The following is a 23,943-nucleotide window of genomic DNA, read 5'->3' on the forward strand; positions in this document are numbered from 1 at the left end:
CGAGAGCCTACTTGCTGAGATCCCCGGGTTTCTGTCCCAGAGGGCCCCGCTCCACATGAGAGGGAGAATAGCATTAAAATGTAATGTGAAAAATTAAGAGCAACCCTCAATCCTCCTAATAAGGACTCTGGTTTTATTTCTTCCCCCAAATACATGTGTTTGTGAATATGGAGGTCGGTGGGGCTGGGTCATGTGAAAAAAGGATGAACAGAACAGTGTCTACTAAGGCAAGAGAAGGGACAAAAGACAGCAGAAAAGGAATGTCGTCGCTATCACCTCCACTGGAGCAGCACCAAACTAGCCATAGGCAGCGGGTAACTGAAGGGCCATGTCCCAACTGACGTACACTGAAATTTGAATTTCATAGACTTTTCACATGTCGTGAAATATCCTTCTTTGGATTCCTGCCTGCCCCCTCCTCCTTCAACAGTTTAAAACAGCAAAATCGGTCCTCCGCTCGCACACCACGCAAACCAGGTGGCCATCAGAATTGGTCCACAGGTCAGAGTTGGCCAATCTCTATTTTATACTTAAGATGACAAGAATCAAAGGTGCATTTCCAAATCAGAACAGTGGTGGTACTAAGAGTCTCGGCTAATGTCTTACTCGGAGTAGATTTTGTTGAGTTGAATTTTTAAAATTCATTCATGAAGAACAGATAGCAAATTTCATTTTCATGATCAACCAATATATAACTGAAAGAAATCCAGGTGGCCCAGCGTGCCGTCCGTTTCACCACATCGCCAAATGCATTCCCCGGTCTCTGTCTCGTGTCCCATAGCTGGAAATAGAGTTGCTCTGAGCACTGAGTTGGATATTGTTATGCACAGTGTTTTACAAAAGAATTGATTGGTAAAAAAAATAATTACCTAATAAACCTGCAAGACAGAAATTTTCATCTCTGAAGAAGAATGAAGGGGCAGACATTGGCATTTCTTCACTGTTGAAGAGAAGGTAGTGATTTTATATGTTCATGGTCAACTCAGGGAGCTGTGGGGGCCCAGGGGTGATGGCCTTTACTACCAACTGAAACACCAATGATTCAAGCTCACATGAGAGATGTGGCCGTGTGCTTTGGGGAGATTTACAGCTGTGGAATCTATGTAGTAGTTCTGCCTTGCCCGGAGGGTTACTATGAATAAAGATCCGCACAAAACCACCAGGTTGCTTGTTTGATGGTTATCAAAAACTCACCGTGAGGGGATGGGCAGTGTTGTAATTATCTACTGCCACTACACTAGCAGTTCAAAACCACCGTCGTTCCTCAGGGGGAAAGATGCAGCTTTCTACTCCCAGAAAGAGTTAATCTCAGAAATCCGCAGGGGAAGTTACCCTGTCCTGGGGGTGTGTGGGGACGTGGGGGGGGGGGGGGGGGTTGCTATCAATCAGAATTAACTTGACGGCAGTGAGGTATGTTTTTGTTTGGTCTTGTTTTGTTTTTGAACTAGAACAGAGATACCACAAATGAGTGTCTCTGGCCAACAGAAATTAGTTTTCACACGGCCGAAAGTGCCGAATTCAAGGAAAGTCTGACTTCAGCTCTCTTGTTTCTGCTCTGAAGGAAGGCCCTTGTCTGTGGTACCCAGGTGACCCGGTGTCGGGTTTCCCTCTTTCTGGGTCCTTCACCTTCTCCTTTGGTAATTTGTAAAAGACGGATTCAAAACACACTCTCTGCTAACCCCCTCTCATGAATACAACACAGACAACACATTCAGAACTGAGATTATAACCACTGGCATACAGGTTAGGACTGAAAACCCAGATTTGGGGGGACACAATTCAATCTACAACCGGCAGATAAGAAACGGTTCCAAGCCACTATCAACTTTCAAACAAAATCCTACCAGGTTTTCTGTTTCAACTGACCTGAGCTTGTTTTTGCCACTTATGAGCTAAAATCCTAATGAATATAAGTTTAGGTTGGCCTGTAAACCACAAGGTCAGCAGTGAAAACCCACCGTGGCCCATCATGAGAAAGACGAGACCCGCTGTCACCCAAACCAGTTATGGACTCCGAAAGCCTATCTAGGGTCACTACCCCCAGAATCAACTCTGCAACAGCGGGTTTCAAGGTTCAATTTTACAATTATATTTTGCTCGATGGCCAGTACCTTGGCTTTTATTAGTTGACACTAACTTCTTCACATAGATCTTGGCTTTCTGGTTTTCAGATTGGCTCGAAGATTCCATACCATGTTCTTCTCCTCTCCCTGCTTCACCCGTACAGCAGGTGACAGAAATTCAAAAGAATATATCCTTAATGTCGGCTAAGAGAGCAAACTGTCCAGAATTAATTCTTTCGAATCACAAAAGAAGAAATGAAATGTACCTCTTTCCCAGACTCCAACTTCCTTACAGATATTTGTTCTCTAGTAGCTGAATTTTCTCATTTTACATTTTGAAGGCATGTTTTCAATGAAATTTTTGTTGTGGTTGTAGCATTTTTCTTAACTCGCCATTTCTCAGCAAGTATCAGCACTGTGACTTTCGGTTAGTGCCAAAACCCTAGATCTGGAACCAGGTTCTCCCACTGAGATTCTGGCCAGTATATCATGTCCACAGGTACAGCCAGTGGCCAAGCCAGAGTTATGATGTAAGCAAGGCGAATACCTAAGATCTGGGCCAGGACCGTAAAACACAGTTGGCAGGGAGAGGAGAGAAGGGAAGTGGGTGTCAAAGCCAAGCCAAAGAATTTACAAACACCTCATATCACCACAACTACCTAGAGGCCATTGTGAAACGTTTATGGCTTCTTTAGGTCCACCCTCTGTGAAGATGGCTGACCAATGGCCAGGCCCTAAAGACCAGTCATTCTATGAGGGAACAAGGGTAATACGGGGCCCTACTTTGTTCTTTCATTCGAAGTATGTTCCCCTATTCGCTGCATATTTTCTTGGCATGGTGTTCATTTCTGGCAGTGTAGACCTCAATGTGAATTCCTTCTTCCTCATATAAATCACTCATGTTCTACAAGCCTGAGCTACACTCCAGCACAACAATGACAGCAATTCTTAACTCCGTGGTTGTGTTTTAAGTCACACGTGGGAATACAAAGGGGTTCCAAAAAGTGCACAGGAAATTGAATTAAAAGAGAATGGAATTTTTTCACGAACTTTCAAAATATCATGTAAAAATCTTAAACATTTAAGTGAATAAAAATGAATTATTTATCAGGCAAATCCCGCTAGAAACAAAATTAAAAGATAAAGGATCGCCTGGGAGAAAATATTTATAACAAGTATTCAACAAATGTTAATAACCCCAATAATCCAGGAACTGTATAAATCAACGTTTAAAAAAAACATGCATGTAGGAGGAAAAATTCCAGGGAAGACATAACTAGAAATTCATAGAACAAATACCAGATACTATAGCATAAACTGCATGGGGAAACACCACTCAATTTAAGAGGAATATTAAGAACGGATACCCATGTTGCCAAGGATATATGTGGTGAAGTGGAATTAGTAGTATGGTGGGAGTCTTTATGCAAATAAAGCGCAGAGGGCTCTAACAAGAGGATTGGACAGTTTTGCCAATCCTTTGGGTGTGAAGTGAGCCTTCTCAGAAACAGGAAAAGAACACCAGGAAAGTTGAGTCAGGAGTGGAGCATATCAGGATCTCTGGGTGGAGAGGCAGAGCCAAAGAGCATCACCCAGACCACGAGACAGTGCAGAGGGCTGCCTGGCTCAGACTGGGCAACGCTGAGTGCCTTTTGGCATCAGTAGTGTGAAAGGAGCTTCGTATCACTGGCCTGAGCAAGACAGAGGCCAAGGGACGATGTAGCTGAGATATGTCAGAGGGAGATATGCCTTTCGCCATCCCTAAGAAGAGGCACCAAAGATACATAAACTGTATCTGTCACAGTTTGTAACCTATTCACTGCCCTAATAAACCCCATAATCAGAATCACTGCCTGTGAACTCTGTGTGGTCACTGCAATGGGTTATTGAACCCAACAGAGAGGTAGAGCGCAGTGGGGAGGAGGATGTCCAGGGGAGGCAACCCTGGCCTCTGCCTCATGGGAATCATCCGTGGGCAGAGAGAGAGGTGGGCTCTCCTTCCCCGTAGTGAAGCTAGTCCGAGCTCCGTGCCATTTCCTTAGACAAGGAAGAAGGATGCCCATATTTACCATTAGAATGAGTCTAAGCTGGTTCTTTGGGTCACCAGGAGTTGACTCTGACTTAGGGGCAACCAGTTGGAGGGTTTTTGTTGGTTGGTTGGCTGCTTGGTTTTACTTATAAGCATGATCACAAATTCCTAGACATATATGTACAACTAAAGCTATATTGATGTGAATAAAATGTATGGCTACAGATGTTTTATATTTATACATTTGCTATGTATATACATTATATTCATACACATAAATACATTTATGTGTGAATTTCAAAGGTCTGGACGTGTACATAACTTATTGGTATCTATTCTTCGGAAGTGGTCTTGCGGGGAACAGAGGAGACTATTTTATATGCACATGTGTCTTGTAATGTCCTCCAAACAACATGAACTGCTTCCATAAATTTTAAAGACAAAATGCTTTGCTGATTGTAAATTGAACTACAGGGGTTATCCTAAAAATATATCTAGCAATTAAAATATATTTTAAGGTGATAAATAAATGCAAAGTATTATTAATTCTTGCCAGAATATATTACTTGGAATTTCTTAAACCCAACAAAACGCTGCATCAAGCCTTCCGTACTCACAAAACGTGGTAAATTGAGACTTCGAGTCTAGCTCTCTGTAAAAGAGCATTATCAGAGAAAATTTCCCGAACACGTTTTCTACTATGATCCTCAGATGTTAAGTATCTTACAATGGTCCTACAACACGAAGCTACTTCTGCCCTCCTGTCTTCTCAGTGAATCACAGCAAACTGAGAGCCCCTTCTTTTGCCATCTTCCCCGGTTTTACAGTTTGTCACAACGTTTTATGTTTGAATGCCTCTCTCTCACACATGAGATCGCAAGTCCGAGTTTGTGAGACAAACAAATTAAAAGCACATGCTTTCAAATTTTCCATTGAAAGTAATATATTAGAATACTTCAAAATTACTTCTTTTAAGAAAAGAATTAGGGGAAAATGTCTTAGGCTCAGTGGCAGACGGAACAGCACTTCACAGAATGATTAAGTGGATGCAGTTTGCCTTTAGTGTGCCCGTCTCCCCTTTCTGTGCCTGGATCTCCTCCGGGCCCTCTTCCCAAGGTACATCTAGCACTCTTACCCAGAAAGCTTGCTTCCAGGAAAGGATACAAAAAGTAAGTTTGTATTGATGAACTAAAACCAAAAAATGCAAACACACAAACAAACAACAGGATAAAAGCATGAGAATTGATTTTGGAAATCAATGTTCTGATTCAACCCGCATTTATTGAATACCCAGGATTGGCAGGCACTGATAGAATAGGAAATAAATTGATGCATCCACCTTTACAGCACAGCGTAAGCAGATAAATAAACAACAACTCTGCTGAAGTTTGGTCATGGCTACGATAGGGTTAAGACAGTGGGTTAGCAAACTCCGCCAAATAAAGGAGTCTGAAAAAGCATTATAGAAGAAATATCTGACCTGGGACTTGGAGAGGGCATTGACCAGAGAAAGGTGGGTGCAGAATGACTCCCTGATATCTCTGAAGGCACCTTGCTTCCTTTACCCCAAGTAGGTACGTGCCTGAAACTAAGGGGGAGTTGGAGTCAGGACCAAAATCCATGCCTTCATCATTGGGGACACGAGTTCCCTCACTTTCTCACCCCTCGTCAGTGTCAAGCGTTGGTGGAAAACCAGCTGAGCTAACGGTAAAATGAGAAGTCAAAGAGAAGCATCGATGCAGGGCTGGAAAGTGAATAGGTGCAGGCGGACAGCATGGAAAATGGCTTTGCAAAAGTCATTCCAGAGTCCAAATGTCTGGGACAAAACAGAATTTCCCAGCAACAGTGTACATACCCCTAAAAATTACAGCTTTGGCCAGGCAGTAAATATTCAGTCGCAAAGTCCAAACAGCACAAATCTCTGGATAGTCTCTGCCAAGCCAAGATTACAAACCATTACTATATCCTCTGAAGAAAAATATAATCAGCAATAAATTTATCCATATTCAGCTAAGCAATACCCAGAGGGAAATTTATCGTTTGAGTTCCTCTTATAATAGAAAAAGCAATCTCAAATCAATAACCTAAGCTTCCACCTTAAGAACCGAAATCTGAAGAGCAAGCGAAAGTCAAAGAAAAGAAGTGATAAAGATTAGAATCGAAATCTAATCAACTGAAAACAGAAAAAGCAGTAGTTACAATAAATAACAACCAAAAACTGGTCACACCTTTAGCTAGAATGATGAAGAAAATAAATACGCAATATGAAAAAGACCATCAAACCCTGAAAAGGAAAAAGGCACATCACTGAAAAGAATCACAAGGAACTTGGTTTGTTAAATCGTTTTATTGGGGGGCTCTTCCAGCTCTTGTCTCAATCCATCCATCCATCCACAGTGGCAAGCCACAAGGAATTATTAGGAACAACTTTATGCAAACAAATTTGACAACTCAAATAAAAAGGAGACATCCTTAGACAGACATTAGTCAATTACATGGACTCCAAGAAAATTCAGAAAGTTTCAATAGACCCAGATGGATTTACCTATGAATTTCATTCATTAAGAATTCAACAGGAAATATTAATTGTTCACAAACTCTTCATAGAAAATGGAGGAGGAGGAACAGCTTTCCAATTCGTTCTTAGAACCCAATATTCTCTTGAGAATATTCTTTGAACTTGGCCTGGGCAAAATTTAGTATAAGAAAACTCAGTTTGTTCTAGTACCCCTGAATTCCAGATCGATTCTTAAGGCTAACTGGGAAGATCTGACTGCTGTCCCAGGACACCAAGTATCCGGATTATGGGAAGGTTCCATTCCCAAATTTGCCTTTCAGTTGACTTTGTGCTGTGGCAGAGTCATTAAGTATAGCTCATCCAGGTACAGTTTATCACCCAGTAGAGGTACTTCCATTATCCGCATTTATTCTCACCTAAAAAGAGCGGCGCAGCATTGCGACCACGACCACTCTGGCAGCTTCTTGTTTAGCAGTCTGTGAAAAAGATGCCTGTTTGGACCAATGGGATTGGATGGTTTCGCATCATAAGAGAAGGGACCTGGGGTGGAAGAGAAACCAAAGACTGCGTCTCTGGACGTTGAGGCGATGCATGCAAGTGGGGAGCGAGGTTTTTCAGTCAACAGCAACTGATACAAAGACAAACTTAAGATTATTTTTTGTTTCTCTACGTCTCATTGGTGAGTTGAACGTAGGGTGTTCCAAAGAATATCTATTAAGGGCAAATAAGCACATGGAATCATGGTTAGCTCCTTAATTCTGTTCCAACCAAACTCACTGTTGTCGAGTCAATTCTGGCGCATAGTCACCCTGGAGAGATGCATATTAAAGACACAATGAAATACTACTTATTACAATGGTTAATAATCCAAAAATGAATCATGCCAAATGTTGGCAAGAATGTAGAGTAACCGGAATGCTCATCAAATCTACTGGAACGTAAAATGATTTCAACCATTTTGGAACCTGTTCAACCGATATGCTAAGAGTTTATTCTAAGTTTATGACAATTATACTTAAGCTTAACCTACACCTACTATTTAACCTAAGTATTATTTACCTGGCGAAATAAAGCATGTCTTCACAGACTTGTGTACAAGAATGCTCACAGCAGTTTTATCTGAGAGAATCAAAACCCCAGGTATTCGCAAACAGGTAAATGAATAAGCAAGTTGTGGGGCGGTGCTACCATGAACTAGCACTCAGAAATGAAGAGGAAGAACTATGCTCCAAAGAGGACCTTCAAGTGGCCCAAAGACATCAAGAGATACTCAGCATCCTGACCCATCAAAGAGATGTCGATGAAACCAAAGTGAGATATCTTATTCTTCCCATTAGGATCACTAAGATTTACAAACAAAATTAAAGTACAGCCCTGTTGGTGCAATGCGGAGACTTTGGAACTGTTAAGTGTTTATTGCTGGTATGAATGCAAAATAGTACAGCCACGGTGGAAACAATGCGGCGGTTCTGCAAGGAATTAAAACCAGAACAACGGTTCAGCCCAGGGGTTCGGGTCCTCGGTACACACGCGAGACTGGAAAGCCGGGACTGAGACACCACGACGCGGCACAGCACTGTACACAGTAGCCGAAAAGTCCGAGAAAACACTGACTACTGATACGTGCAAGAGCATGAGGTATCTCAAATTAATGACGCCGAGGGAAAGAGGCCAGACCCAAACCGTGCATATTGAACGATTCCATGATAGAAGATTTTATCAACTGGCAACAAATGTGCAGTGACAGCCAATGGGCTGGTGGTGGTCTGGGGACGGAGAAGCTGGGGTAGGGCAGCACAAAGGGCCGACAGGCAGGAGGAGAATCTGGTGACGTCACATGTTTGTACCTTAATTATGGCCATGATATAGATGATACTGATGAAACCATAACCACAATCAATCTAGACATAATAAAACGTTACCAAGGTTTAACGGTAGGTTCACAAGGTTTAACAAGTTTGCTTTAACTATGCGCAGTTTATTGCATTTCAATTACACATAAATAGAAGATGTAAACTGCTACTATTTTTCTTGCAGGTGTCAGGTGCCAGTGAGCCCATTTGGACTCATGCTGGGCCCAAGTAGAAGGAAACCCTGCAAGCCCTGTTGTCACGTGGGAGCCCCTTATTGCTGCCCCAGTGTCACCCCGACTTATCAAGCGTCTTCCTCCTGTTCACTGTCCTTCTACGTCACCAAGCATGCTGTCCTTTTGCCAGGGACTGATCTTTTCAGATACCGCGACGAAAACTCATGAGACAAAGTCTCACTTTTCTTCCTTAGAGACAAGAATAAGCAGCTGAATTGCATTGTTTGTTAACCTTCTGCTTGAGGCTGGTCGCGTGAAATCCCAGTTACATTGGGTTTCCCTTGCCATCTTCATTTTAAAGGGAAATAAACCAAAGGCAAATTAGATTATAAAAGTTTTTATCCAACTCATAGAGATAGTACATGATAGCGCCTAGATATGAGATCCACGTCTGGCTGGCTACAAAGACTATGCTTCTTCACAAAATATTTCAGAATCTACAATAATAGAGTCATGGCATTGGCTAAAGAGAATAAAAATGAGAATGCTTGCCTTAGACTATTGAAATAAGCCACTTCCTTATTTTAAAAAGACTCTGTTTTAAGTCATAAGCCTAATGTTCCCAGTGGAACATGCCACTTCAATGTAACAAGTCTGAACTATCTCGTGTATATATAAAATCTTGGTATATATAATCTTGATATATATGATCTTGATATATATACAATCTTGATATATATGCTATCTTGGTTTATATATGCTATCTTGATATATATATAGCTATCTTGACATATATATGTCAAGTCAGTCATCCCAAGATATATTTCCCAACATAAATGCTTTTGTTGCTTCTTCACTATCTAGTAAAAAAATTTAAACTAGGCATATGGCATCTGAGAAATGATAATTAATAGGGACAAAATCCATTATGCATTTTCTCATAAGGCCAGAGGCCCCGCCAGGAAGAGGGCGTGTTCAGCATTGACTCTGAAAAGCCTTGAACAAGTCTCCTTAGTGTGAGAAAACACTGTTTGGGGCTGGTGGCATTGTTTTCCTGGGCCTTGCGCTGACACTGCTCAATCATGTTGTAAATCTGAGTGATGCCAAGTCTACATGTTTCTGATTTAGTTCCACTTAGCAAATCAAAGTTCTGTTTTATGAGTGCTGTTTGAGATTTAAGGCAATACTCGAGTGGTATCCTTTGAAATAAGGAGACTGAGTCAGAAGCCGTCACTCCATTGGCAGATGGGCTAAAGATGCTTTATACAAACCAGCTCTATCAGTTTCCACTGAAGCCCAGGCTCTTGCCAAATGCATGCTCTTAGCATATACAATGAGGCGCTTTTCTCCCCCACATTTACAGGCCAAAATTCCTCTTGTAGCCGCATCTTGGTTCAGTTTATTTGGAATACGTTTCTATCTTTTTTATATAATGCTGGTTCTAAAATATTTGAAGCCATGGTGCTCTAGAATAGTCGAGAAGAGTAGAAAGGTTGTAAAGAAATGAAGAGCAGCAAACAGAAGAGTGGGGTTAGTAGAAGTGCTTATTTCTTCACAAGTAAAAACTCTTAGGTGAGAAATAAATGGGAAGAGATGGAAAGTGTCTAACTCCAGCTCTTTCTTGAAACGAATAGAGTCCGTTCCGGCTCACAGTGGCCCTACAGGACAAGGTGGAACTGTCCCCTACGGGTGTCTGAGCCGGCAGCTCTTCCTCCTCTCAAGTTCATAGTCATTTTGAGTTTCTCCTCAGACCGCCAATGTTTGTGTTCCTCATGGAAGAATGAGGAACAAGACGATGCAGTGAAGAAGCCAGCAGCAACTTCACACCCACGCAACCCTCGCAGGATCAGACAGCCGTGCTCACAAGGGCGCAGGGCTGGATTTAACTCTCTTTCGTTTCTGTCTTAACATTCTGGATCTTTCACCTGGGAACTTGTGTTTATTAAGCGAATTCTATAATAGAGCAGAAGACATGTGAACAGTTGTGTGTCTGCCACAATCCACGCTGTCCCATCCACAAATAGCATGCAGGAACCCAGGTCGTGGTTTCCATAAAATGCTTAGCTAACACTCAAGGCCTGTGTTGGGAAAGGCTCGGCATATGGTTTCATGTTATACCAGCGGTTCTCCGCCTTCCTCACGCTGCAACCCTTTCAGACAGTTCCTCATGTGGTGATGACCCCCAACCACAAAATTATTTTCATTGCTACTTCATCGCTGTCATTTTGCTACTGTTATGAACCGGGTGACCCCTGTGAAAGGGTCATTGGACCTCCAAAGGGGTCGTGACCCACAGGTTGAGAACCTCTGTGTTATACAGTGACCATCTTCAAACTCTGGATAATTGTGTCTTTTGTTTTGCGTTTCGTAAGAGAAGTGCAGGAGAACGACGGAGCAAGTCCTCGAGTACAGGAGAGATGCAAAATATGCATGTCTGCTGACATCCCTGCCACCTCGGTCACAAAGGGACGCCATGGTAGCCCGCAAGCAGAGAATGCTGACAGATCCACAACGCATGGGAATTCAAAGCCAAGTCTATGTCTGAGAAAATATTGGCACTGAGACCCTTTACAGCCCATACTGTCCACTCAAACTGGACCTTGCTTTGATCGCAGGAAGAAAGCAATGGCGTTCTAAGAATCACACACAACCAAGGAACCCTGCCACGGTCTTTCCTACTTGTGTTAGTCTGGGTACGTTAGAGAAAAAATGCACAGAAACTCATATGCACAAGAGAGAGTTTCATATAAAGGGTGGGTGCACATCGAGAAAAACATCCCAACCCAGTGCTTCCCAAGCCCACAAGACCAACATTAGCGCATATGTCCGACACCAATCCACAAAGTCGTCCTCCATCTCACAAAACACACGCAATGACACCGACTGCAGGAGGAAAGCCAAATCAGTGAGCGTGTAAGCATCTCAGTGCCGGCAGGGGTCTCCACACGGGTGCTCCAGCACCCAGGGCTGCATTGGGTTAGGTCCATGTGACTTCTCCTCAGGGATGTCTTGCAGGAAGTGAGTCTTGCCAGCTGAAGCAGGGAACTGGCTAAGGCAGCTGCACCCTGGTCTGACCATCAGAAAGCAAGAGAGCCAAGAACTCAAATGCCGAGGCTCACCAAGCCATTTATCCCTCAGCTCTTCGATTAACCCTACATGTGTTGATCGATCAGGTTGGCACAATAAACTACCTACCTCACTACTTAAGTTCATTCCTTGTACTATCCAACCACTTACAGTCTATCCTGTAAAATGATGGCATGGATGGAAAGGAGAACATAGGGCAACCCATAATTCCTTGCTCTTCATCTTTCCTCACTCATCGGTAAGACAAAAGTCAAGAGTGTTGGTTAAAATGTGCATATTTCAAGAGGTGAAGTAAGAACAGTGGACTTAGACATACGCAGCATTTCTTCTGTTCTAGTAAAAAATAAAATGCATATGTGTGCAAAAGCTACAAAGTAAAAATCATGTAATTTCTGTGGTTCTGCCTACAAGTTACATGCTCTACTATTTGCATTTCAAACTCACATTTCACAAGATGAAGCTGAATAGGAAAATTCATGCTAATAATTTAAATTTTTAAGTCTTCTTTACTTAGAATGGAATTACATGGCAAATAAAAAATATCATGACAATTCGAGAGAAAGACCATAGAAGAAAGAAAAAGGAAAAAAAAACATGTTTCTGAGGACCTGTTTTCTATACAAGACCCCACATTTTTATTTTTTCACTAATCGCTGAAAATTATATAGCAAACCCTGGAAGAATCCTCTAGAAAAACGGTTCCAACCTGTGGGTCGTGACTCCTTTGGGGGTCAAACAACCCTTTCACAGGGGTCTCCCAATTCATCACCGTAGCAAAATGACAGTTATGAAGTGGCAACAAAAATAATTTTGTGGTTGGGGGGTCACCACCACATGAGGAACTGTATGCTAGGGCGGCGGCGTGAGGAAGGTTGAGAACCACTGCTCTAGAATATTGTAACCTCCAGTCAAGCATTTCTGGCCCAGGGCCCAAAACACAAACATGAAGCAAAGATAAGCCACAGCCATTGTCCCTTCTCCATTCCTTTACTTGCAGGGTATGGGAATGTAATAAACTCATTGCTATCGGCCTCTGATTTCATACACAACAGAAGACAAGGACCATGTTAAGCATCTGCCATATTTTATCCAGTCTTCTAGGGAGCCCCAAGAGGTACATGCTACACTCCCCAATTTTATAAATGATGAAACAGAGGTTCATAGAGGCTAAGGAATTGTCTGAGAGCCACGCTGTAGGTATACCTCGGAGATATCTGCACATCACAGCAAAGAAAAACATAATAAAATGAAGTGAGGATGCAGCCAGAATCAAAGTTCAAATCATTTCAAAGTCCAAACTTCCTCACTGGTAACTGCCAAGTGATTGGATCCCAGTTACCCTAGAGCTAATTAGTTGTATGACTTTCAACAAGCCATTTAACTTCTCTGGACTTGTTTCCTCATCTTTAAAATAAATGAGTCAGAGGGGATATTATGAACAGCAATGTTTAACAGTTAAGATTACAGATTTTAGAGACATGGGGAGATTACTGTCTTGATTTATGTAAGGAACAGCTAACGTAAAGATGTAACAAAACTCATTCTGTGACAGAATTTTGGATAATAAAGTAAGAACGATTCATACTTAATACATTCACAAAAATTAGTTTCCCAAACTCGACTTTGAAAGCTTTGCAAGAAATAGACAACACATACACATACACCTCCTGGGGAATTCTTAAGAAATCCCTCCCTGAACTAGAAGACTGGTAATTAGAAAGTGCTCTGCCTCCTAATAAAATAGTTGTCTTCTTGACAGCATCATCTCCACCAGACGTGCAGGCCATGGGCTGGACAGGAAACGCATTCTCACATCTCAAAATCTCAATTGGAATAATAGGGATCATGATATTCAAGATGGTATTAAATATCAAAATGTCTTTCAAGGCCTGAGCACAGGACCTGGCCATATTAAGAACTCAGTAAGCCACAAGAGTATGACTTTTCTACCACTAAAATTAGTAAGTCCCTAATAAAATGTAAAAAAAGAAAAGAGGAGAAAAAAATGATTAGGGCAAAGACTGTACAGATGTGCTTTATACAATTGATGTATGTATATGTATGAACTGTGATAAGAATTGTATGAGCCCCAATAAATTGTTAAAAAAAAGAATAATAATGAAAACACTATATTTTCTAAAGTTGCCAATTCCATTTGTAACAACTTTGTTACAAAGCTCCTTCTATACAGTGAACAAAAACCTGTCCCCTCTTAAATTGTACCAGTTTACGTTCATGAGACTCTACCAGAAAAAAGAAAAACCCATTGTCACCTTGTTGATTCCAACCAATGGCAACCCGTGTATTCAGGTAGAGTGGCTCTCCGTAGGTTTTTCATGTTATGACCTTTCCGAAGAACATCACTCGCCCTGTCTTACGAGGCACCTCTGGGTAAGGTTTGCACTGCCCATGTTTCAGTTCGTAGTTGACTGCTCAACCATTTCCACCACCCATGGACTTGCGTGAACCTTTCAGGCCACGGCTAATCCTCTTCCCTTAGAGTTGCAGGTGACCAGAAGCCTAGCCTTTTGCAGTTTATATGCTTGGTTCCTGACATGGTCCATGTCTTTGACAAGGCTGAAAAATCCACTTATGCTCCCATGTGCTGACCAACTATTGTCTTGCTATTTCTTCCTCAAAATGTCGCAGCTAAGGAGATACATATTCGGTGCTCTGGCTGAGAAAGAGCCCTGCTACCATTCATCTTGTAGAGCTAATCTCAGCTACATGCTTAGTCCATATCCATTTCAACAGAAGTTGGGAAATTAAAATATATGTATATATATGTATATATAATGTTCATCCAGGAAGACAGAGATTGTTATCACTGTTGTTTACTGATATGTTTCAGGAGCTTGGAACGTACGAAACACACAGTATTTGTTGAATTCATGAAAAAAAATTCACAAGGAGTATCAACAACATTAGTTATACCATGACGTCTGCCCTATTTCCAAAAGGACTATATTTACTCAGGTCTTTAATTTGGGAAATTGAAAAGCTTTGGGGGATAATAATGTTTTATGACAGAGAAATTACAAGTAAAGTCTAAGAAATTAAACATTTCACCCCCAAAAGTCAAGCCTTCATGAATTCAAAGGAATATTACATGAATAATAGTGAGCGGTCGTTCTGTTTCCACTAAGGTGCAAAAGACACAACCACAAATTACGAGGGAAAGACCTTAGATCGATTCACATCCAGAGGGACATGAAACACTGGCAGCATTAATGAAAAGAGTGTCGGTATTCTAAGAAACTTTAGTGAATTCTGGCCCAAAGACAAGTGTGGGTAGTTTCATGTTGTTCATTCGGTGCTGTCAAACCCATTGGGACTCGGAATGATACCATGTACAACACTTGTGCCAAGTTCACGGTCGTTGGTGTGCTGTACCCTTTGTCAGTCACTGTGCCAGTCCGTCTCATTGATGGCCTTGCTCCTTTGCACTGACACTACTGCACCAAGAATGATGTCCTTCTCCAGGAACGAGTCCCTCCTGACAAGGTGTCCGAAGCCCGTGAGATAAAGTTTCATACTCCACACTTCTCAAGAGCATTCTGATTGTCCGTGTAAGACATACTCGTTACAGTCTGTTTAATATTCATTCAAAGTCATTGAACGCTCTTCAGTCTTCCTTATTCATTGTCCCCCTTTCCCATGCATACGCAGTGATTGAAAATGCATACCCTGGCCCTTTTGTTTTGTTGTAACACTTTAAGCCATGTTCACCAGATTACAACCCAACACGTAACCACTATACCACCAGGGGTACCTCAGCTTTCTCCCACAGAGTGGCTGGTGGTTTTGAACTGCTGACCTTTCATTTAGCAGTCCCATATGTAACACCGACCCACAGGACTCCTGACATGTATATAAAGCAGCTGAAAGTACCATGACATAGGTCAGGAACACCTTGGTCCTCAAAGTCACACCTTTGCTTTCAAGAAATCTTTACATGTGGTAGACATTCTTCTGTCTGGCAGACACAATTCTGCCTTTGTTATTAAAAGTTTTGTCCTACACGCCTAGAGATCAAAACTCAGACCTTGATCTATTTACAGGTTTTTCTTTCTTTTTAATTTTTTTTTCTTTTAATTAATTTATTCATCTATGGGTAATTGGTTTCCTTTTTTGTTGTCATAACTGTGTTCTCACTCATTGCCTATCTTTCTATGACTTGATTTTTGGTGCATATTATTATCTCTACAGATCTATCTAGATAAGATAGACTGAATACAACGGGACCAATGGTTCTGGGGGGACACAGGAGAGGGGGAAGAGGGGGCAAGGAGGTGTTATTGACCAACCCAGGGACAGGGGAGCAACAAGTGATCCAAAATCAGTAGCAAGGAGGGTGTGAGAGGCCTGGTAGGGAGTAAGCAAGGGCAAGGTAACCCGGGAGAAATTACTGAAACCCAAATGAAGGCTGAGCATGATAGTGGGACAAGAGGAAAGTAAAAGGAAATAGAGGAAAGAACTAGGTGGCAAAGGGTATTTATAGAGGTCCAAAGACTGGAATGTACATATGTAAATATATTTATATGAGTGTGGGGAAACAGATCTATGTGCATATATTTATAGGTTTAGTATTAAGGAAACAGATGGATGTTGGGCCTCCACTCAAGCACTTACTGAATGCAAGAACACTTTGTTCTGTTAAATTGGCATTCCAGGATGCACACCTTCCCAACACGATTGCTAAAGAAAAATGTGTGCATAAGCAAATGTGGTGAAGAAAGCTGATGGAGCCTGGCTTTCAAAAGATATAGCATCTGGGGTCTTAAAGGCTTGAAGATAAACAAGCGGTCATCTAGCTGAGAAGCATCAAAGCCCACATGGAAGAAGCACACCAGCATGGCTGACCACGAGGTGCAGAAGGGACCAGTTATTAGACATCAAAGAGCTAAAAACCATATCAGTAGGTGCCCACCTTCCTGATACGATCACTGAAGACAAACGTGTGCATAAGCAAATGTGGTAAAGAAAACTGATGGTGCCCAGCTATCAAAAGATATAGCATCTGGGATCTTAAAGGCTCGAAGATAAACAGGTGGCCATCTAGCTCAGAAGCAACAAAGCCCACATGGAAGAAGCACACCAGCCGGTCTGACCACAAGGTGCAGAAGGGACCAGTTATCAGACATGAAAGAACTAAAAATCATATCAATGGGTGCCCTCCTCCCTGATACGATCAATGAAGACAAACATGTACATAAGCAAATGTGGTGAAGAGAACTGATGGTGCCCAGCTATCAAAAGATATAGCATCTGGGATCTTAAAGGCTCGAAGATAAACAGGTGGCCATCTAGCTCAGAAGCAACAAAGCCTACATGGATGAAACACACCAGCCTGTGTGACCACAAGCTGTCGAAGAGATCAGGTATCAAGCATCAAGGAACAAAAAATCATATCATTGAAAATGTGGGTGAGTGCAGAGTGGACACTCAAAGCCATTGGCGGCCAGCCGGACACCCCTTACTGAAGGGTCATGGGGAGGAGATGAACCAGTCAGGGTGCAGGGTAGCAACGATGAAACATGTAACTTTCCTCTAGTTCTTAAATGCTTCCTCCCCCACCCCCACTATCATGATTCCAAATCTACCTTACAAATCTGACTAGACCAGAGGATGTACATTGGTTCATATAGCAACTGGAAACACAGGGAATCCAGGATAGACGACTCCTCCTGGACCAGTGGTGAGAGTGGCAATGCCTGGAGGATGGAGAGAATGTGGGGTAGAAAGGGGGAACTGATTATAAGAATCTACATATAGCCTCCTCCCTGGGGGAGGGACAGCAGAGAAGAAGGCAGGGGGGGGAACATCAGACAGTATAATATATGACAAAATAATAATAATTCATGAATGATAAAGGGTTCATGAGGTAGGGGGGAGTGGGGAGGGGGGTTACACTTAGTTGTAGCCCTGATCTAAGAACAATTATACTTATGACATGGTCCTACTCAATAGTCACCCTCGTAAAGAGATCACAGAAAATATGGGCGCTATAGTAGAGTGTGCTGAAGAAATCAGGTGGTTCTTGGATATCAGAAAGAATAGCACCTGGGGTCTTAATGGCTTGTCTTCAAACAAGCAGCCCGTCTAAGTGAGACATCAACTAAGCCACATGCAAAAAGCACACTAGTGTGGATGAACCATGGATTGTAAATAATGAAACCCAAATCTGGGAGAGGAAATGGTAACAGGGCTTAAATTGTGAACATTCCGTTTGCAGGAGGCTATGGAGGACAGGGAAAGTGCCGAATTCATTTGCAGGGCACACTGGTTCCGCCTCCAGTGACTCCCCTCTGACCAGTCTTGGGACGTGAGCAGTCTCGCTGTCAGACAGAGAGCACTGCAAAGTTCATTATACGAAAATAGTTACCGTACGTACTCGTGTGGAAGCCGAGGTTTTCAGCACAATTTTTGATGCAGTGTTTGTGGTAAAATTAGGTGCCTCGGCTGATATTCGGGTCGGCTTATACTTGAGTATACACGGTACGTTAAAATGTAACACTTTATTATTTGATTCTCCTTTTGAGCCATTCTGAAGTTGTTTTATTTTCTGCTTTCTTTTCAGTTGAGGTATGTCTGTTTTATTTTGTCGTTGTTAGGGTGGTGTGTTCTGTATGGTTTTCTGTATTTGAAATCCAGGATGGGTAAGTCTAGAGAGAGAGTAACTAGACGAACAGTTACCTAGAGGCATGGCAGGAATGCTTCGGGGGAATTGGGGAGCTAACAACAAAGAGCACGAGGAAGAAGAGAATGTTCTAAAATTGATTCGAGTGAGGACTGAACTTGAAACCGTTCTTTAGCAGCAGATTTGCCTGACACGATATGCATCAGTTTCAATGCTTGCCTGCTGAGCCATGGGCACTGATAACGGGTCCTTGTAACAGGAAATCAAACAATAGCCTTACTAATTAACAGAAGTCTTCTTGCCCTTGGGCATCATGCCCTTTGGGAAATTATCTATCTGCAGTCAGTCCTGAGCAACAACAATCCAGGGCGCTGCACTGAGAGCTACGCTTCAGGGGACGTTGTTGCTGTGTGAACGTGCTTCTCACCCGAGCACTCCCTTTCCCATGGCAATGGCAAGAAAATGGGGTGGAGGAATTTTGGGAATGTCTTTTTTTCTTTGGAACACTTTGGCTCTCTAGTTGGAAGAAGTATTGCCTGGTTTTCAAACCTATTAAATAAACTGAACATCAGCTATAGTATTAATTTAATGAGTCGTGTTGCTCCAGCATGGTGGTCCCACATGTGGACAATATAGCGCTATACAAAATAGAGAAACAAAAAGGAAACAGACTGCAAAGATAATAGGGGATAAACCCAGGGTAAAAGGAACATTAACTTTCACAGTGGCCCAGTGCGCAGGGGCAATCCAGAGAGCAGTGAAAAGTCCCCTAGTCCTTTTCAGTCTTCTCTGTGTTTTATCTATCTATCTATCTATCTATCTATCTATCTATCTATTTATTTGCTTGTTTGTCTATTTATTTATTTTTGCTGTAAGAGATATTTGTTGAAAGGGATTCTGAATGTCTTTTCTTTGAACACGTTTCCTTTGGGGTCCAGCAATAGTAAATAACATGTCTTGAAAAATGGATAAAAAATTAAAAGCCAAAAATCACAGAGGGTATTAGTTAGAAGATACTGTTTTCTCCATGCTTGAAGTAAACAACCACAAAGCTTTATGGAAATGTACAAACCGTGTGTGTGTGTGTGTGTGTGTGTGTGTGTGTGTGTGTGGTGGGGGGTGAGGGGTGGGGTGGCCTTATTAAGCAACTGCTCGAGATTTTCTCCTAGGATCCCATTCTGACCGGGCAACTCCATTTTCGATCTGAAATCGAAGGTGCAGTTACTGGTGGGGAAGCCTGCTATGCCCGAGCCAACTCAGAAGCCCTCAGTTTGTTTAGTTTGCACCCTTTTGCACCAAGAACCATAAAACTTGATTCCTCCCCTTCCTGAAATAAATACTGGTTGGAGTCATGCTTCCCAAATGTCAACACGATGCCACAGAGAAGCCTGGGCTGTATTTCTTGGTAACTAGAAATAACTAGTGCATTTAAGGACACCGAAATCCATATTTTCAATTCCACAGAGCAAAGACGGAGATGATGATTTCAGGCTTTCCTCCCTCCTCAGGAAAGCACTGGGGGAAACTAAGATGTAAAGTGACCTTTTCCTCGATGCAAATGTGTAGTAGAGGTTTCACTAACTAGCTCTGTGGTACGCATAGCTCCCAGGTAGGTCAAAGGTCCTCCCGGAGAAGGAATCCAGGTTGTTCTCGGGCTAGGACTTTCCCTCACACTCTGGAGGTTTGTTTTTAAAATTAGACCCAGCTCCAAGCACACCAGCACTGGATCTATTCCCTGAGCAACCACTTTTGCTTGGCAGGTTGGCTCCATCGGGTAGAAATGAATGTGAACGAGGCCAACAATTTGAATTTCAGTTCCTCAAAGGGCCAAACTCTAAGAAGGAAAAACACTGGCCAGAACACAGATAGCGTCTCTTGTAAATGCATGCCTCTGGCTGCCAAGAAACAGAGTGATTATATCTAAATAAGTTAACAAAGCAGAAACACGCCAGTGGACGAACCTGCCACAGCCACCAGCTGCCCGCCGCAGAGAAGGTCCATTACAATGTCCCAACTTCAGCAGTGAGAAAGACCGGCTTTGCAAGGATGCCTCTCCTGGCCTGCAGTGTCTGTGAGCTCTGTGTGGCCACAGCAAGGGATTATGGGACCTCGCAGAAACGTGGAGTGCCATCGGGTCCGTGCTCCAGAATAAGGTAGAAAAACCTGGAGGGTGGAGGCTAGTGTAACATTTTCCTCATAGAAACCATCCTTGGGCAGGAATGGAGTTAGACTATCCTTCTCCCTTCGCTAGCCAGAGGCGGTCAGATGTAGCTTCGCACCATGTCTTCACTCCACTACTATTCCTAGTCCCTGAGACCTACGTCCTAACGACACCGGGCTCTCTATTGCTCCCGAATGTCAATATCGAACATCCATCTAAGGATTCGCTCCAGTGCATCACTCCATCTGGAATACTGTTCCCATTATCCAACCTCCACCTTTGTCACCAGACCAAAGTACAATCGTCTTTCAAGGGACATCTCAGATGACTGATACTCAAAGTCTTTCCTCAAAACATACGGCAAACCTGAATTCTTTCTTTCTTGCCCTGTTCTCTCCAAGTACTTCATTTACCGTACATGCTCAAGGATAAGAAAACCCGAATATCAGCCGAGGCACCTAATTTTACTACAAACATGGCATTAAAAATGTGCTGAAAAACTAGGCTTACACACAAGCATATATGTTGTATGTGTATGACAGCACTTTCCATGCACTGGTTTCTGTGCATACCATAGAATATGTGGACCCCTCGCCCCATATTCCTTGTCCCAGAAAACGCACTCGCCAGGACATTAAATACAGCACTTGAGTGAGCAATGTCTGGTTCCTTGGTACTAATCCAAGTCTCCCATTGGCGAATGAGCATGGTTTGGAATGTGGTGGTGGTTAGGGGCTGGGGAGTTGGTTCCAATGCCTAAGGACAACAGACTGAAACCCTGTGTGCAGCAGCAGCAAGCCTAGAACCGTGCGCTCGCCATTGTAGCCCATGTCTTCCTCTTTGTCCCTGACTTCACAAACCACGGTGACCTTCTTCAGGGCTTCTCCAACGTCCACTTTCACGTGTGGCAATGACAGTAAAATGGTTTCAATCAGGCACCTATCAGTCCTCAAAGTGACCTTGTGGCTTTGGACCCTTGATGGAAGTCTTTTTGCAGTAGGTTTTCCCAATATAGTATGTGATGTGAATTTCTCACTGCTGCTTCCGTGATCATTGTGATGGTTAGATTTTATGTCATCTTGGTGGTACCTGTGTGAAGGGAGGGGTGGAGTCCGACTTGTCAATCAAGTTACAGCCTAATGGTGCCTCCATGGGGGCGTGGCCTTTTTATAAGAGAGACACTGAGAACTTCTATCTCTTACCCCTCTTCACCTTCCTGCTTGGCGGGGTTGTATTTCTAGCTCTAGAATTGGCAACCCATGTGCCCAGCCGACCCTGAGAAAGGTGGCACCCTGCCATATTTCTGTGACCCTTGGGAGCCACATGATTCTGCACCCACTGGCCTGTGATTTCCCTAGCCTCTCACTTTGCCTTCTTACTTCACCCACCTTGTGGTGGTTACATAATCTGGTGTCAACTTGAGACTATTAAGAGTGGAGGGGTGAGGTTTAGCCTGTCGGTCAAGTCGCATCTTGATTATCTCATTTGGAGGTGCAACAGAGATAAATAGCTCACTGGAGGCCAGATACACTCGCTCACTTCCTGCGAGACATTCCTGTTGACAAGCCACATGGAGACAGGCTGATGGCAGCCTGAGCCTTGGAGCTGGAGGAGCTAGTGGAGAGCCTGCGTAAGGCCTCCATCACATGCTCCTTGTTTTGAAGCTTGGTGCGGATGGACATGATGACCTAGCCAATGTGAACTCTAGTCACTGTGCCTTGAGGTTTCCCCAAAGCACCTCCCATCAAGGTTTGAAGCCTAGTTTATGGAGAGCAGAAATTAGCCAGGCCAGAGTCATAGAAAGGCAGCAAAGGGTGGTCTCCAGGGTCCCTTAGAGCAGCCCATACATACCAACAGGCTGCATACACTCTCAAGGAGGCTTGCTGTCTGCAGCCACTGCACACCGGCCCCCACAAAGAGGAGGGTGGTCAGCTTAATTGGCTGCAGACCTTTTCGTATTTTAAACTATGCAGAATTCCCTACTGCAACTTTGTCTGTGTTCAGGTTCTGCATGAACACAATGGCGTGTTCTGGAATTCTCGTTCTTCTCAATAATATCCAGAACTTGTTATAATTTAGAATCAAAATGCTTTTGCAGAGTCAATAAAATAAAAGTCAACATCTTTCTGGTATTCTCTGCTTTCAGCCAAGATCCAGCTGATATCAACAATGACACCCCTCACTCCATGTCCTCTTCTGAATCCAGCCTGGATTTCTGACAGAATGCTGTCGGTGTACTGCAGCAACCATGTTTGCATTATTTTCAACAAAATTTTACTTTCGTGGGATATTAATGATATTTTTGGATAATTTTGACGTTCTACTGGATCGCCCTGCTTTGGGCCGGGCACACATATAGATCTCTTCTAGTCAGGAGGCCACATAGCTAGCTTCCAAATATGTTGGCGGATGGATGAGTACATCAAGCTTGGCATCCCTTTGTTAAAACATTAATCGGCGCTCGATTTCTGGAGACAAGGCCTTCAGTGCAGCGTGGAATTCTTCCTTCAGGACTAACAGTTCTTGGTCGTACGTTATCTTCTGAAATGGTTGGGCGTCAACTGATTCATTTTTCATATGGGGTCTATGTCTAGTCCTCTCATCTTCTTCTGAAGCTTCTAGCATATTGCAATATTTTCCAAAAATAGTTTCATGTATCTATATAAAATCTTCAAATATTGCAACTTGAGGCTTGATTTTTTTTTCTTCAGTTCATTCAACTGGAGCTATGCTGAACGTGTTCTTCTCATTTGGTTCTATAACCCCCGGTCTTTGCCCTTTTCACGATAGGACTTTACTCTGTCTTTGAAACACTTTCCTTCACACTAGAATGCTAAAGTCTACTCACTCTCTCACTTCCACCCTTTGAAATCTACTCTTTGACTTCTTCGTTTCTTGCATTTGTCTCAACTACTCTACATTCAAGAGCAAATTTCACTTGTCTTTTCTTTCTTTCTCTCTTCCTTGTCCTTAGTGGCTCTTTGCTCTCTTCGTGTTTGATTTCCTGGATGCCATCCTATCATTTGCTTGGTCTTTCCCCTTGAGTATTCAAACAGATTCTGAGATAGTCTCTGAATTCAAGTAGGCTAGACTCACACACTTATTTTGGATCTCATGCACTTGTTTCCATTTCCTTCAGCTACAAATGGCTTTATGGACGAGCAGTTGGTCTGCGCCGCTAGTGCTTCTTAGCTTTGTCTGATTATATTAGGCTTCCCCATGGTCTCTTTCCACAGATGCACTTAATTACATGTCTATGGATTCCATCCGGCAAGGTTCACATGTATAATGACCATTTATGGTGTTGGGGGAAAGGGAGGGGGAGCATTTCCAATGAATAGGTCATTGTTCTTGCAAAATCGTATCATGCTTTCTCTGGCATCTTTTCTATCACCCAAATGACATTTTCCAACCGCCAT

The 23,943-nt window shown here is 42.8% G+C and overlaps 1 protein-coding gene and 1 non-coding gene across 2 annotated transcripts in view; both read right to left on the reverse strand.

The window, feature by feature from the left end:
* HPSE2 (heparanase 2 (inactive)) overlaps nucleotides 1–23,943 on the reverse strand; it is a 687,528-nt gene that overhangs the window by 560,296 nt on the left and 103,289 nt on the right. The gene's annotated exons all lie outside the window — the stretch shown is intronic.
* Nucleotides 22,338–22,471, reverse strand: LOC142430055 (small nucleolar RNA SNORA70). The gene has a single exon (XR_012780539.1). It is a non-coding gene; the product is annotated as a small nucleolar RNA SNORA70 (small nucleolar RNA).

The sequence above is a fragment of the Tenrec ecaudatus genome, chromosome 16 (genome assembly GCF_050624435.1).
Source record: "Tenrec ecaudatus isolate mTenEca1 chromosome 16, mTenEca1.hap1, whole genome shotgun sequence".
NCBI lineage: Eukaryota > Metazoa > Chordata > Mammalia > Afrosoricida > Tenrecidae > Tenrec > Tenrec ecaudatus.